Source organism: Lactuca sativa, chromosome 8 (genome assembly GCF_002870075.4).
Source record: "Lactuca sativa cultivar Salinas chromosome 8, Lsat_Salinas_v11, whole genome shotgun sequence".
Taxonomy (NCBI): Eukaryota; Viridiplantae; Streptophyta; class Magnoliopsida; order Asterales; family Asteraceae; genus Lactuca; species Lactuca sativa.
The window spans coordinates 208,580,712-208,597,698 of record NC_056630.2 but is presented as its reverse complement, the minus strand read 5'-3'; the positions used below and the strand labels follow the sequence as shown (position 1 = coordinate 208,597,698).

Below are 16,987 nucleotides of genomic sequence, written 5' to 3'. Positions count from 1 at the left end.
CTTGGCGGCTAATTTTAACCTAACTTATATTTACATCAGTTGCTTTCCTCTTTCACACCACCGCCACAATTAGCTGCCTAAAGGCGAGTCACTCTCTCGATTCCAACGTCGTTCCGTTTATCACCACCTCCTGCTTCGGTTTTCGTTGCGTGTCACCGACTTATGTTTCCTTTTATCTCTATCTCTCTCTTGGCTATAATACCATTCTCTCCAGATACCATCGATGATCTCACACTTTCCTCACTGTATATGCGGTAGACATAGGTTCGAGACATTCTACGTCATACCGGAGAACATGATGCTATGGCACACAGCTTACACATGCTTCCCCTTTTGTCGCCTCGATGAGTCGCCTTCTCCTTCCTTCACATGTAAATTAAAGGATACGATTTTTGTTTTGGTTATGGATAGCTAATGTCGTCACATATTGGGCCTACTGAGTCGCCAGAATCTGGTAGCCAATAACGCATGTTACCGCCTTATCAAGAGGTGGAACTTTGTCTTTCCAAATAATCCAAGAATCAAAGCTTGAATTGCAACTTTTGTTTCAATTACTTTGAAGTTCTGCAACTGATCCTTCTCTCCCTCCTCAACTCAAGCCCTAAACCTATCAATGAATATAACCATCTCTCAGTAAGTTCTATCTAAAGGTTTTTAGATCATCCACTTGCAAACTTTTTACTTGATTAATTTTGTTGGATTATTTATTTGGAAAAAAATGAAATTGTTGAATCTTTATACTTTTACTTATGTTAAGTTTTTCAACTTGTTAGAACTTTTAAGATAATCAAACTTTATTTGGTGGCTGCAGATTAGGTGTTCGATGAAAAGTCTAGACCAAATGATGGTCAAGTAATTGTTCACCATTGAAATGGAGCCACCTTGAAATGGACATGATTTTGGAAATAGACTTGCTATCTGTGTTTCTTGTTGCTTTATGCATAATTTTTTCTATGTTGGTTGGTGGTCACTTAGTATGTTTAAGAATACCCATTCCTTTGTAGATATAGATGGAGCTTTTGTGTGTTTGTGAATCTTACTTTATGATTGAAGATGCCAATTGAAATCCGCGTCGATACGCTCTTCCTCCTCCAATAGAACAGGCATTGTGCAGCCATTTTTAACGTACACTGTTATGACCCACCGCCTCACCATTAACTTTCCTGGCCTCAATGCTTCTCTCATGTGCCCGTCTGCATATTTAGTTGTTGGATGTTCTTCCAAAGTTGCGCCCCACCTATTACTTTTTTTAGGCGCCCTTATGAAATGTGTTGCTTCATCGGTAGATCTATATTGCACCGCCTTTACTCTATACGAAACCTCCAGCTTTGACAAGTATGTCTATCCCTTGAGTCTCTTCTTCTTCACAGTTCACACCTTACTCTATCCTCTCAGTCTTGTTTTTCCTCTCCTTCTTCTCACCATAACTAATACATGTTCAATCTAAGAAATAACTTTTAAATTTTATTAGGGTATGTATTTTCTAATCTGGTGATTTGTTGTTTGCAATTTGGGATTAATCGATATCTGTGGTTTTCAAGATTTCCCCGTTGGTCCGGGCCAGCTAAAGGAGACGATTTGAGTAATTTAAAAATTAAGAATAGTCCGCTATGGTTATTGATTTTCAGAAAATGAAAAAGGCAGGTGAGATGAGTTCAATTTTTTTCATGAAGGGTTTTTAGCCCAATTATATTTCATATTTTAAATTGCAGGCATGTAAATTGTATATATCATTCGATGTTGATGGAGGGTCTGCTACAACCAAGCTCATAATTTTGATATGGTTTTAATTTATGTTTCCCTTACCGGTACCTTGGTTCTCCACTTCTCCTCCTCCTTAATTAAACCCTCTCGCTGAGAAGAATGGATGGAGAATTTAACCTTTTTTTTGTTCAACGATTTCAAGAGGCTTCATTTGTATCTTCATTTTCTTTTGAAATTAAGGTTTTTGGCCACAGATGAAGACCAGAGGAAGCACACAGTCAACAATTTGAATTCAGGTATAAATTATCTATCACCCTTCATGGTATCTTCATCTTATTAACTGATTCTTTGTTGAATTTAAGGTTCTTGACCTGCTTTAAAAATTGTTTTTTTTTAGATTTTTTCCCCTCTTCTCTGCAGATTTAGATGTGGCTGTGGCTGAAGGGTTTGTATATAAGGTTAGTAAACAAAGCTCTTTAGTGGTGCTTATCAGGATTTGTAAATTGATTATAATGGCAAAGAAATCTGCAATCGAAGCCTTGGATAGTCTACTTAGAGATATAATGGATTGTTCAACTACTTTTGGTGATAAAGTGGTTGTTTTTGGTGGTGATTTTAGACAAACTCGTCCTGTTGTTTGGCTAGGAAGTAAAACACAAACTATTTCTTCTTTTTTAACAAATTGTTATTTATGGCCATCTCTTACCCATTTGCAGCTAACAGAAAACATGCGAGCTCTATTGGATCCTTTTTTTTCAGTTTCTTTTTAGCACTTGGTAATGGTACATGAACTCTTACAGATGATGCACATTTATATTACTCCTACCACTTTCTCTCCTACTTGTAATCATGTTAAAGATACTTTTGTAGATGAGATTAAACAAACTTTTCGATGAAATGCCTACATGAAATCCGAGTCTGATCATTTCATTTACCGATCTTGTGTTCTTGTAATGTATCTAGAGGTGAACCTAATTATGTTTTTTAACAAATGTTTGGATTTACTTATTCATGTTTTCTCTCTCTACACCTAAGTTCACATCAGGTGAAAAGTTAAGAGTATGTGTTTGGATTAGGAAATTCTTCTTTTCCATCCATGTTTTTTCCACCTACCTTGATTTGCGCTGATTATTGGAGAATTGATTATGATTACCACTTTGGGCATGTCTATTTCAGGTATGTTGACTCTATCTTATGAATCTTTTCTTCATCACGCCTCCATCATGGCTCCCAATTTCTGACCCAACTATTATGTATATACTCCCTCAACCAGCTGTTGAAAGTAAGAGGTGATTTTCTTAAGTGTCACATTCTAATTTTGTTATACTACTCATTCTCATAAAGGTTTTCATGTATTTAACATGAAACAGAGGAACACAGTGTCTTTAAGGTAAATCAAGTGTTGGTATTGATCTAACTCCATAAACACATTAGGTCATTGCAACTTTTACAAAATGGTTGTCTTTTAATTAATCTAATGTTCAATAAATAAGGTGCTTATAAATTCTTTACTACAGACTAACTTTTAATATACACAACTGCATTTTCTATTAATATTAAGTTTTAGTTGTTTCATTTAAAATAATGTTTAACAGAAATTGTTTACTTAGCTTTAATCTTTTTTACAAGTGACCACGACACGTTTTCATATGAGTTGAGAACAGAAGACAAAGGAACAATAGCAAGTAGCCTGGGTGAAACCTATAAATCTATGAAAAATATAAGAATAGTTGGTTATAATAACAATAAAAAGCATTTTTGTTCATACCTACAACGAAATTTCCACAAAACCTTTTCAACTTCTTTTTATTTAATGTTATTTCTTAATGGTTTTCAATTCTTAATGCTACAGTTCAAATGCCTCGGCTAAAAGAGTATATTTTATTACCAGTTTATGTTTTTTTTAAAGTAATTGTAGGGAAAATGTTAGCAATAAGTGCACTTAGATGTTCTTGGTTGGTGATGATAAACAATGGTAAGAAATTTTAATAATTTGTTTGTTAATCATCAAAAAAGTAAGATGATACATCTTCTTGCATGATCCCCATGTTGTAAGAAGCTCACGTGATTTTACGTTAAAAGTTTTGGGATCTTACCTATAGTCGGGCAAGACGGAGATAAAGAGACAAAATTTGAATGGTGTTAGAAAAGTGCATTTTAGGGCTACATTGATGATCTCGCAACATTTTATAGCATTACACTTTCAAATTTTCACTAACTAGGACATTATACTTTGAAAATTACATCAAATTATAGCCGCAAATGGCTGGCATGTGTATGACATAGCTATATAATTGGGCAGATTTCTGAAAGTATAATGTTATTACATATGTGGTTGGCATAGAATGGAATTTAATTCAATAACAAAAGTCGAATAAGCCTGTAATTCAAATTTATGATCATTTTTTAGGTTTTTATTTTGGTATATGTAATAAGGGTCTTTTTGTCTTTTAATAACCAAATCTATCATGTTTACTATTATATTCAGGTGATATAACCATATGAATCTTTCCACTAAACAAGGAGGCTTGGAATATGATCTAATCAGTCATATTAGGAGCCGGACCCAATTGTAATCGCCAACAACACAAATGAGTCTGAAGTTGAACTGATGGTCTTTGGCAATAGGAGAAAACTGATATACGTGGCTTTGTGGTATGGTATTCAAAACCATACATCACAAAACAATAATAACATGAATGTTTTTATTTTGTAAAGAGAATTTATGCTAATTCTTTCTTGATGGGTTGTTGGTGACTGTATGGTCTAGGTTGCCCTTGTGTCATGCTAGGGTGGTTATTATTAACACTCCCAATGTAACCGAGTTAGAGGTAAATTGTTATCAACACTTTCGATGCTACCGAGTTGGAGGTAAATGGTTATTAACACAAGCATGGACATGCAGGAAATATTCATGAACATATTTTCTTAGTCTATATATGAAGTGCCACTTTGAAAAAATGCTAAACAAATTCCTTTTGTTATATTCAGATTGAAAATGGAGACACTATTTGCATCCAAAAACTCCATTTATCTTTGGCACATCCATTAATATAATTGTAAATGTAGGAATATACTTATATTATCGTTATAAATTATGTTTTCTTGTAATCACTTAACACAAGCTTAAAGACATTTCTCTAGGGCCGTGATTATCACGGCCCAAATGAGTTTACTAGTATATATATATATATATATATATATATATATATATATATATATATATATATATATATATATATATATATATATATAGAGTTAAGTTCAAATGTTTCCAATAAGTATTGTGTGCATCTAAGGACCTATCAAAATTTAAGAATATTTTAATTGGTAATATACTATGTGTTGGTCTAATTAGGTCTTTATTTTATCTATATTAACTTTGCTTATGGTTAGTTATTTGTTAAACATTATGATTTAATCTGATTTCTTTGAATTAATTCCATACTCTTTAAGAATATTCAAAACCATTCTGGGAGAATATTTATGGTATCATTCTTACAGAATAAACATGTTTTTTTAATAGCTATTGGACTCTAAGTAATATCCTGTTAGAATAAAGTATATGTATTCATATAGAATATTTTGTAGTGTACTCTGTCGGAATTTATTTGTATAAATGCATACTGTTAAAATGTCCTTAAGAATGTTTCTTAATAACAAGGATATTTGCTTAATTGGTAATACTAACGAGCAATGCACATTATTATTTCAGAGTGGCTTGAAGAAGGAATCAAATATTGATCATACAAGAGAAAGAGTTAGAATTGAGCTCAACAGCAAGTATATTTGTGAAGAATTACATTCTTATGATAATACATCACATTTTCGTTGTATTCTACCAGAATGTATTCTATGTATTCTGTCATATTCTATGTATTCTACTAGAATATATAAAGTGATAGTTAATTGCAAATAATATGTTTTTAACCATTATTAGTTTTTGCCGTATTCGTGATAGGAATGGATGGAAGAATGCGTTGAAGACCTAATAGGAATAACTTGAAGAATGAATAAAGTTTGATCATATATACAGAAATTAAGAATGTTGTTATTTTTTAAGAATTTTATTCATTTTTGTTGATATTCTTTTAGAATATGTATATTTATATTAAAATGTATAAGGCTTTTAGTTTGTAAGAATGTATGAATTTGTATTTAACTTTGCATGTATATGAATATATTAGAATGTTGTTATTTTTCAACATCGGATTCAAGAATTTTGTTATTCTTCAATAATATTCTAACAGAATAAAATTCTAAAAAAATATCATTCAAACAAAAAATATTCTGACAGAATAAAACCGGTTATGTTTACAAATTACGTTAGAATTTAAATTGAATTGGTTAAAAAAATTCTGATTTTTAAAATTAGGAGAATTAATTATCCCTAAAAATCCGAAAATTTCCTTTTAAATATGTAGTTAATTTTCCAAAATACCCTTTTGCTAAAATTTATGTGATTATATGGTACATGTTATCCCATTGTAATATCATACACTCTCAAATCATATCCATTGATTAATTCCATCCGTTGGTCCAGATTGTGCATTCTGGCACACAATAGTTAGTAAAAACAAAATAACCTAATCATATATATATATATATATATATATATATATATATATATATATATATATATATATATATATATATATATATGTAATGTTCATAAACTAGTCATGGACCTCTTGTGATGTTCTTGTGTTGATTTGCTAAATGATTTTAATATTTATTTATGCACATGGTATGTAATAATTAAATAAAAAAATTTTATTTTGTGTATTTTTGTAAATAATAGATTAGTTTTAGAAATAGTTTATTTTTATAAAATGTAGCGAGAATGAAGATTGTGACCATATTTAAGATCAAACTTCGTTATTAAAGTTTATAAACTATATATCTATATATATATATATATATATATATATATATATATATATATATATATACACACACACTAGGTTATAGCACGTGGACAGCGCGGGTGAAATAGGTAAAAATAATTTTAATTAAATTATAAGGTAATTACTAAGAATGATCAGAAAACTAATAAATATAGATCTGTTGTGGGTAAGTTCATAATGATTTAATGATTGGTTGAAACTATATTCCTTATCTAAAATTAATAATTTTAATCCGATTTTACTTTAAACTATGGATAAAACAACATATAACTACCTCTGTGTAAATACATGATCCTTGAAAAAAAACATATTATATATGCAACATAAAGTAACAAAATTACGGTACCGACTAAAATGAAGAACATGTGCAGTACGTATACATTGAGACAACGATGTGTTATAGTCTTTCTTGGATTTTCTATTATTCAAATATAACTTTTTTTTTCATCTCTCTGTAGTGTTCGTGGCATCCCTTTTCTTGTTTGATAAATAATGAAAAAAAATATATTAAAGTTAAAAATAAAATTAATAGTCCCAAAGTAACGGTTACGGAAGATTGGTAGCTCTTGTAATTCGAATACGCTTCAATTCACAAATTGAATAATAATGAAATAACAAATAAATTATAGCTACAAATCATTGTGAGTAGTCAATTATTTTGAAACAAATATTAATTTACATATTTATATTATTTGTCTTTAATTTTTATAATGTATGATTATGCAAAATATTTAACATGGTTTGACAATATTTGTAATGTTGTTTAGGAATAAATTAATTAAACATGTTCATACATTTATAAACTGAATTCACTTATAACCATAATATATAAAATGATGTTTTTCTTTTTATATGAAATTTTAAACTAGAGTGACCGACACATAGTAGCTACCAACAACCCAATTTTTTGCATTAACCCTACACCCCAAATGTCTATGCAGAGCCCGTACTGTAATCTTGAGCCGAATTCACTTGGCCGGCACACAACATACCATCGCTTGTTCTTTATTTTTCAAAGAAAACTCAATCTCCGCCTCCATCGATCAAAGATCAGATCAGAGGCGGACCCAAAAAAAATTTAAACAGGGGGAAAAAAAATCAACTTGAAGCGGTTTGAAGATGTACACACAAAGATCTACTTATCTTGCAAACATGTATCTTCCAGCAACAATTAAACCACAGTTATTATAGTAAACAAAACATAGACATTTTTTTTAATATTATAATTAGATAACGGATAACCACTTGTCTTTTCGAAGAGATCAAAAGGAACATAAACTAGGGAAATACAAATAAAGTAGTTCCATTAAACAATGACCATCTAATAAACAATAACCTGTCATGTACTCGGTAATTGGCAACGACGGGATCTCATTGTTTGAAATCTTTTCAAAATGCTGTCATTTGGAATCGTTTGAAAAATCTCTTTCTCAATGTATGTAACCAAACAATCATTCAACCATTGGTCCCCAATTTTGTTGCGGAATCGAGTTTTCACAATCTTCATTGCTGAAAATGATCGTTCAACTGAAGCCGTTGAGATGGGTAAAACAAAAACTAGTTTGATCAGTCGATAAACCAAGTGGTAAATGAAATTTTTCTTTGTCTCGACTAGCTTCATTGCAAGGTATCCAACTCCCTTTAAACCAGAAAAATGAGCACTAGATTTCTTATCAAAAATATACGTTTCAAGCTGATTCTCAAGAACAAGTATGTATGTTTTAGAAAAGTCTGAGGGATAAAGTTGGGCTAAGATAACCAATTTCTCCTTCTTGAAAGATGAGAAAGAATCATCGTGGTTCAAGCAAGCCATACAAAGTAGCAATTCAGTAGTGGTTTCATTAAATCTACTTCTAAGTTCTTGAAGCACCCAATCTATCACATTTTTAAATAACTAATTTTCATAATGATGAAGGTTCGTCACTTGCTGAGCTACACGACGAGGCCTACCTCGAGCTACAAAGACATCATCCATCTTTGGAATAGCAATACTATACTTTTCGCAAAATAAATAAACTTCTTTGACCAATGATTCCCACCCTTCGTTTCTCAGTGTCTTTAACCTTTGTTTTGAAATACCAACTAGTTCCATAGCATTCACTATATCTTGATTTTTCCTCTGTAATGCCAATGATAACTCGTTAGTAATTCCAAGTATACTTTTCATCAAGATCAACGCAAAAACAAAATCAAAAGATTGTGTCCAATCCAACAATATGACTGCTTCTGCCTTTTGCTCAGAGCTCCCACAATCCTCAACAACATACACAAGCACCTCAATTATAGAAGAAAATAAGATACTGATGTTCAACAATGTTACGTAATGAGATCCCCATCATGTATCGGTTTCCCTTTGAAGAGTATATTCTTGATTTAACCCTTTACTAGTTTCAATTTCACCAATATCTATTGCTTCTAGGATCTTCTCAGCTTGTTTCTCACGAAGCAGATATTTATGCTTACAAGAGGCTCCAACAACATTCACTAACTTGCTAATCATAGTGAAAAGCAAAGCAATGTCAACATGATTCTTAGCTACAGCAACAAGAACCAGCTGGAGTTGATGTTCGAAGCAATGGACATAAAATGCAGAGCTGTTATTCCTCAAAATCAGACTCTTGAGACCATTAAACTCACCTCGCATATTGCTAGCTCCATCGTAGCCTTGCCCACGAATTCGTGACACAGTAAGCTTGTATGTTGCAAGTAATAAATCAATGGCTGCTTTCAAGGACAAAGATTTAGTATTTGGTACATGTACAATCCCAAGAAAGCGTTCAATTACGTAACCTTTTTTTTCTACATATCGAAGTACAAGTGCCATTTGTTCTTTCGTAAAGACATCACGACATTCATCAACCAAAATAGAAAAGTAGTCATCCCCAATATCTTCAGTTATAAGCTTACTAGTTTCAATTGCACAAGACGATGCTATATCTATTTGGATTTTATGATAGTACAACTTGTTGTTTTTTGGAGCATTTTGCAAGATGAATTTTCTTGTTTCTTCATTGTGGTCCGCCAAAAACTTCAACAACTCTCTAAAGTTGCCCTGATTACTTGAAAGTTCTGACTCGTCATGGCCCCAAAATGCTAAACCTTGATGTAGAAGGTATCGAACACAATCAACAGAAGCGATTAATCGAGTCTTATACTCAATTTGGATTTGATCAGATTGCTTAATAAACGAATACGCAATGTGCTAATTTTGATTCATCAAATCTTCACATTTTTGTCGGTCTTAATTGTGAGCACTCCCTGGACCACTAATATGAATTTTAAAACTTTCCGGCTTTTACCAATTATTGAATCCTTCGGTTATGAAAGATTTGTCATCACTTGCTTCGACATCATCATCACATAAATAACAATATAAGCAGAATGCAGCATCTTCCGTCACGCTGTATTCTAACCAAGGTTTGTATAAATCCAAATCGAACCAACCACGAATAAATCTCCTTTTTGTAGGGCATAAAACCCAATTATTTGAATTTGAAAAATAATAATAAACAAAGTAACCCGGCATGAAGGATGAATCAATGGAAAGTAAAGTCAGACACAAAAATCAAAACTATAAGTCTGTAAATAAAGCAGAATCAATTTGTTGTCGTGAGAAGTGAGAAGTGAAAGAGGCATGCTTTCTTTTTATTTATTTATCCTTCTTATCTTTTGACTGTGCGAATAAAGCCACCAATACTAAAACTTTTACCCTCCTTAATTTCTTATTCTTTTTCAAAAAAATTCAAAGAGATATTTTAAAAAAAGAATATTTTTTTTGTTGTGGGGGCAGCTGCCCCCATTGCCCCCACTGTGAGTCCGCCTCTGGATAAGATGCAGATAAATCAAACGGATTCTATTTCAAACACCTTAGATTAAACACCTTTTGTTGGTGTCGATTACAAATCACAACCAAGGTAGTGAAATTAATCCAACTATGATGCTAAGATTCAACACATATCTCCATCTATTGTTCATATTTCTTCATTATTGTAAAAAAATCTGAATATTTACATATAATCACTTACATGTTCAATATGCAATATGCAGGAATATTCTGTTTGAAAATGATAGCTTAAAGTCGTTCTCCGGAAAACGGAAATGAAGACCGGTGTATTTGAAAAGATCGGGTACTTTGAAAATTTTCATCGAAAATAACTCTTCAATTTTGAAAATCGAAAATGCTAAAAATTAGGTGATTATTGCTGGTCTTATATATATTCAAAACTAAAAATAACTTTATTTTAATGATTTATCTTCCATATTTTGTGAATACAAGCTCAATCTACAAAGAAATTTAGCTTAAATTCAACTTAAACTATAAATGTATATGACAAAATTGGAGATTAAATTGAAATACAAAAAAGAAAAAGGATTTAAAATGTATGGTATTGAAAAACATGTGTAGTGTAAAATCGTTTATGTAGTTTTTTAGTTGATTTGGTTAACATATGAGTATTCTGTTTTTGACGGTTTAATCCAAAGAATTAATGATTTTATTAGGAGGGATGTGGTTTTGATTAACAATATGTTGTTTTTGCATGTTCAAGAGCAAATGCTACTGTTATCATTATAATATTACTTGTAACATATCTTTATATTGGAAGAGTATGATACCTGTTATGTTGGGCAAAGGAGAGCTTAAAGGAAGGATGTTGATTAGATAATTTGTCTATTTTATGGTTTTTGGGTAAGTTGTATGTTGTTACCCCTTATTATATTCTTCTGTTCTATAATTGGTTGCTGGGGTATATGTGATAGTGAGAGAAGGATCATTAGATTTATTTATTGCTATTATAGGGAGATTATATACAAGTTTTGTAATAAAAAAGGGCAAAAGTGTCTAGATTTGTTAATAAAAAAATATGCATATTTTTTATTAGTATATAACACATAAACAGAAAAAAAAATTAAAACAATATAAATAAGAGTAATGTCATAAACATATGCAAAAGTAGGTTGCCCTATTAGGATTAATGTCATTGAATAACATATAAATATAAATTGAAGAATGCAATAATTTCAGTTTATTGTTATAAAAGGGCATAATTGTCCATTTCTGTTACAACAAAATATAGGAAAACTAATCCCTATTCTAATAAAAGAATAGTTTTAATATCATTTTGACATGTGTCATCATATTAGGCTTCTTAATTAATACATATTTTATTTATTTTTTGCCATGTGTCACCATATTAGGCCACTAATTAATGCATACCACTTGTCAATCTATTAATTCTCCATTTCAAATTTCAAATTTCAAATTTCTCACTCTAATTAAGTTAAATTAATAACATTAGAATAAAATTAAAATAAAATTAATACAAATTATAGTTGATATAATATTTCATATATTTATTTAAATTAGCGATTATAATTTTATATAACTAAAAAAATATATTTTAATTAGTAATTTATTTAAAATAATTAATTAATAATTCTTGAACTTTCACTAAGAAAATTTAATTAATTTTATAACTGTGGTTTCCACGGGTTATAAACTAGTTTTTATTAAAATATAACACAAACAGAAAATTTTAAATAAACAAACAATTACAAAATAAGATTAATGTCATAACCAAATGCAAAAGTAGGTTGCCCTAATAGGAATATCATTAATGTCACAAAAATTATATAATGTCATTTTTTTGTCATGGAATAACACAGAAACACGAATTAAACAACACAAAAATTTATGTTTTTTGTTAAAAAAAAGAATGGCAACTTTATTCTAAGATAAACTAAAAGGACGTAATTGTCATTTTCAGCAAAAACTGATGTAGACTAAATAGTATAAAATATGTCTTTGGTTGTGATACAGGATACTGGTCTAAGCATCATTAATAGTAGGATGTCCTTATAATCAATATCATTTAGTATATTGTATAGAGTTTATAGAGAAGAAATGTACAGAAGGAGAAGAATATATAAATAATCAAAATAAGAACACACAATTTGTTAGAATTACACGTAGAGAATGAAACAGGGATGGTTTACCAGAATTGCAGAGTCTTTTTGGGTTTAGATATGAATACGAATACGAAACAACTAAAAAAGACGGCAAAGCCTAGAAACTTTTTAGGGATAAAATTGTAATCGATTTGATTCCTATTATGAAGCATATATATTTGGAAAATGATAAAGTAATTTAAAAAACATTGCTGATTTTATGCAATATCATATCATAATCATAATGTTTGATATTTAAATTAAAATTTTTAATGCATGTTGAATATGGTAACCGAATTGCTGATTTATAGGAGTTTGTGTGGATTCGTCAAAGAAACAATGGGCGGGAAAACGTTGATAACACATTTGTGGAATGAACACGCGGAATGAAGGAGATCTAAAAAGGGCCACGTGTACTCCTTAGGAGTCTTTTATTAGGATTATATATATATATATATATATATATATATATATATATATATATATATATATATATATATATATATATATATATATATATATATATATATATATATATATATATAAAATAAGCTTGCTACTAGGTGTTGAAATAAGTGGGACCATGAAGACATTACTAGATTTTTTGCCCCGTAATATCCTTTAGGAATGGACTTGGTATTTTTTAATGTCTCACGAAATGTTGTTAGTTTATAGTTGGTTTATGTATATATCTTTTGCATGCTTGTTTTGTTTATATTTTTGTTGATATTATGTTTATAATTGTTAAATTAGATCTCACGTGAAAAATAATATTTTGAAGATAAATAAGATCACATGGAGTTTGGTTTTAATGAAATTTATCTTTTAACATAAGATGGTAAAAAGATTTTAAAATAAAATGAGTTTTATCATTAAACTAGCTAATGCTAAATTTCAGAATTAAAATTATATATGTTTAAAATTGAGATTTTAGAGACTAATCAAACTTGAAACCTTATTTTACAAAAGGAACGTTATATTAAAAGGTTAATAAATGTTCTTTAGCTCTCAAACATCCCAACTTAATATAAGATATTAATTTTAAAATTTTTATCGTGTCAATTATATAAAATTGGATTTTATGAAAGATCGTTGCTAAAATGTCATTTTATATACAAGTATGAGATGGCTTATTAGATACACGCAATAACTATGATATCATATGTTATTTAAACTAGAATTAGAAAAACATCAATGACCCCTTATTTAAACTCAAATCTTTACAATCTTATTTGAATAGCACTCGCCTGTCTCTTGTATACGCTAGTAGGATAAAGGTCACCTAACCGTTATGTGTTATATTTTGATGGTCGGGTTATATCCCAATTTCTATAACCTAGTTATAGGCCAATTACACAAGTTCTTCAAATTGGATGATTTGGTCCGAAATCTATTGTGATAAAGGTCACCTAATCAATAAAGATATGAGGCTTAGATGTGATCAAACATGTCTATTAAACTTTGTTATTAGCAGTCCCAAATGTTAGGAATTATAGAACAGGTTATAATTAATACTCGATATCTACCAAGTTGAATTTAAATAAATGGGATAGAGGTCACATAACCATTTATTTATTTCACAACATGGATCCTAGACTTTAATAATTAATTTTTTTTGAAACTTATGTTTATTAATTATTGAAGATTTAAATATAAAAAATACTAAATGAATTTTGTAAATAACTAAAAATGCAAAGATCCAAAATAACTTATCCCAGAGTGATGTCTTTAAGAAATAAACACTATTTACTAACAACTTCAGATCTATTTATAGAAGGTTGAGACAAGTTCTCAAACATGAAAGGAAGTCATATGCTCTTTTACTTCCTTTTCTCAAAAAGCCACCTCTGACATCTGTAGAAGCTCATAATACATGGTTGAGACATCATGATGACTCAATCGATGAATCACATCTTATGATTGACTTTATGCATCCATTCAATAGGAGAGGAATGGAACATCTTTCAACACATGACATGCTAGTTCGCTTGATTTAAAGGTGTCAATATCAAGACGAAGATGATGAATAAGAGAAGGCTCTGATACCAACTTGTAACGCCCCTACATTTGATCCGTAGATAAACTAACGACTTAATGTTCTCAACCACTTGAGTAGGAAACATACAGACCTTTGAAATAGTCTGTTGTTCTGTGATTTCCAAAGAACCCATAACATCCCATAACAAATTGCAATGAATCTTTTCCTGCGATTTAAACAGTTTCCCCATTTGGATGTAAAATCAATGAACTCACCCACTATGTTTAATGTCATATTATCAATCCCACGCCACCTGAGGATTTTTCCTCGAACCAGACAAGCAAACAGTCAATTGATGAGTATGTGATCTGCATCCTCCTGCTGATTTACAGAAAAACCACAATACATGAAATCAATAGGAATATTCTTGTGAATAAGCGCCAGATCACAAGGCATACGACCTTGCATTGCTCTCCAAACAAAGCCCAAAACTTTTATGGGAATTAACTTACACCAACTGGTCTTAGCATGAGAGAAATTACTAACATGGTTGTGGTCAATTAAATGCTTGAGGATCGAAACTCTATAGATGCCATCTAGGGAAATAGAGCAATGTGTATAATCCGACCCAGGATGCAGCTGAACCGATTCAACATCCTGAACTAGGCTCGATAGGCAGTTTTGCAACCTACAGTTTGATGGGTTGGACTTCCAACACCAACTGATAACACCGTTTTCATTGATTCTAGCCTGCACCATGCATCTCTTTTGAGCCTCTATATCATCAATAGCTGGATATACATTTTTTAATTCTAAGGATCCAATCCAAATATCATTCCAGAATCGAGTTTTGTCCCCAGATTTGACACAATGTCTAAATATATCATTGATACTCATGTCCATAGATTCCAAGTCATTCTTAACACCTGCTATGTTATTCCATACACCAACGAGAGATTTCTTATAAAGATAGTCTTCAGGTTTGTTGAATAAGTTATGAACTCCACATATAATATTTCTCCACAAAGCTGATGTATCATTCCTGTCTCGACCACCATTTAACCAGTAGTGCAATGTTCAGAGCTCTTATGGAACGAACACCTAAACCACCCAGCTCTTTAGGGTTAGTGACCTTTTCACACGAAACGCAATGTATATTATTTTTTTCATCGCTTCCCCCCATAGGAAAGATCTTCATATCTTTTCAAGCTTCTCAATTACACTTAGAGGAGCTTTAAAAAGAAAGAGATAGTACGTGGGAAGATTTCCCAATACATAAGTAATAAGAGTTAATCTCCCCACAAAAGATAATGTTTTTGCTTTCCATCTCGTGAGCTTGGATTGAAACTTGTTGATAAGTGGCTACCAATTTCTAACCAGGTTCATGTTGGCCCCAACTGGTACTCAAAGGTAGATAAAAGTTAAAACACTAGCATCACAGTCGAGTATCCTAGCACCAAAGGCCGTTTTACAGCTAGATGACCCAACGCCATATACCTTGGATATGTAGAAATTTACCTTGAGGCCAGAGGCCATATGGAAGTAATGTAAGATACGAGATAAGTTTTTCATATTTGATCTGCACCATTCTCCTGAAAATTTTATCCCTTTGAATATGTTTTTCTCACCAGCAGACTTCATAGATACGTTTAATCCTTCCATTGCTATAATGAATAGAAAAGGGGATAAAGGGTCTCCTTGTCTCACCCCTTTTGAGATCTTAAATTCTTTAGTTGGACTACTGTTGATGGTAACTGAGGCATCGACAGATGACAAACATCATCGAATCTACTTTCTCCACTTATTCCCAAATCCCATTTGATTGATAATTGAGTCAAGGTACTCCCAATTGACAGAATCGAACACTTTGTGAAAATCTACTTTGAAGAGTAACACCTTCTTATTTTTTTTTTGACCCATGGACATATTTCATTGACTATAAGGGGCCCTTCAAGTATACTTCTACCCTCCACGTAAGAAGACCGAACTTCATTCAATTACACTCCCAATTACCGTCTTTAATCCAGTTGCCAACACTTTGGATATTATCTTGTATATGTAGCCAATCAAGCTAATGGGTCTGAAATCAACCAGGGAAGTCGAATCCTTAGATTTAGGAGCTAACATAATGAATGAGGAAATACAACCTTTATATAGAGTTCCAAAATCCTCAAATTTCCGGACATCGCTCATCAAATCATCACTTATTATATCCCAATATCGTTTGATGAACTTAAATGTTAGCCCATCGGGACCCGGAGCCTTATCACAACCACAAGCCCACGTGGCCTTTTTGACTTCATCTACAGTAAAGGGGGCATCAATACAAATTGCCTCCATCATCGAAATTGATTTGAAACGGGAATTCACAAGTTTTGGTCTGGAGGTCCATCTTTCACTGAATTTGTTTTGAAAGAAGTTAAACACCTCTTCTTTAATCTCCTCAACTTCA

At 31.3% G+C, this 16,987-nt stretch overlaps 1 long non-coding RNA gene and 1 pseudogene across 1 annotated transcript; one reads left to right on the top strand and one right to left on the bottom strand.

Moving 5' to 3' along the window:
- Positions 1-7,950: 7,950 nt before the first annotated feature.
- LOC111915601 (uncharacterized) lies at positions 7,951-10,137 on the bottom strand (annotated as a pseudogene).
- Positions 10,138-10,390: 253 nt separating this feature from the next.
- Positions 10,391-13,272, top strand: LOC111915597 (uncharacterized). Its single transcript, XR_002858206.3, has 3 exons — positions 10,391-10,525; positions 10,659-10,738; positions 12,869-13,272. It is a non-coding gene; the product is annotated as an uncharacterized LOC111915597 (long non-coding RNA).
- Positions 13,273-16,987: the final 3,715 nt, after the last annotated feature.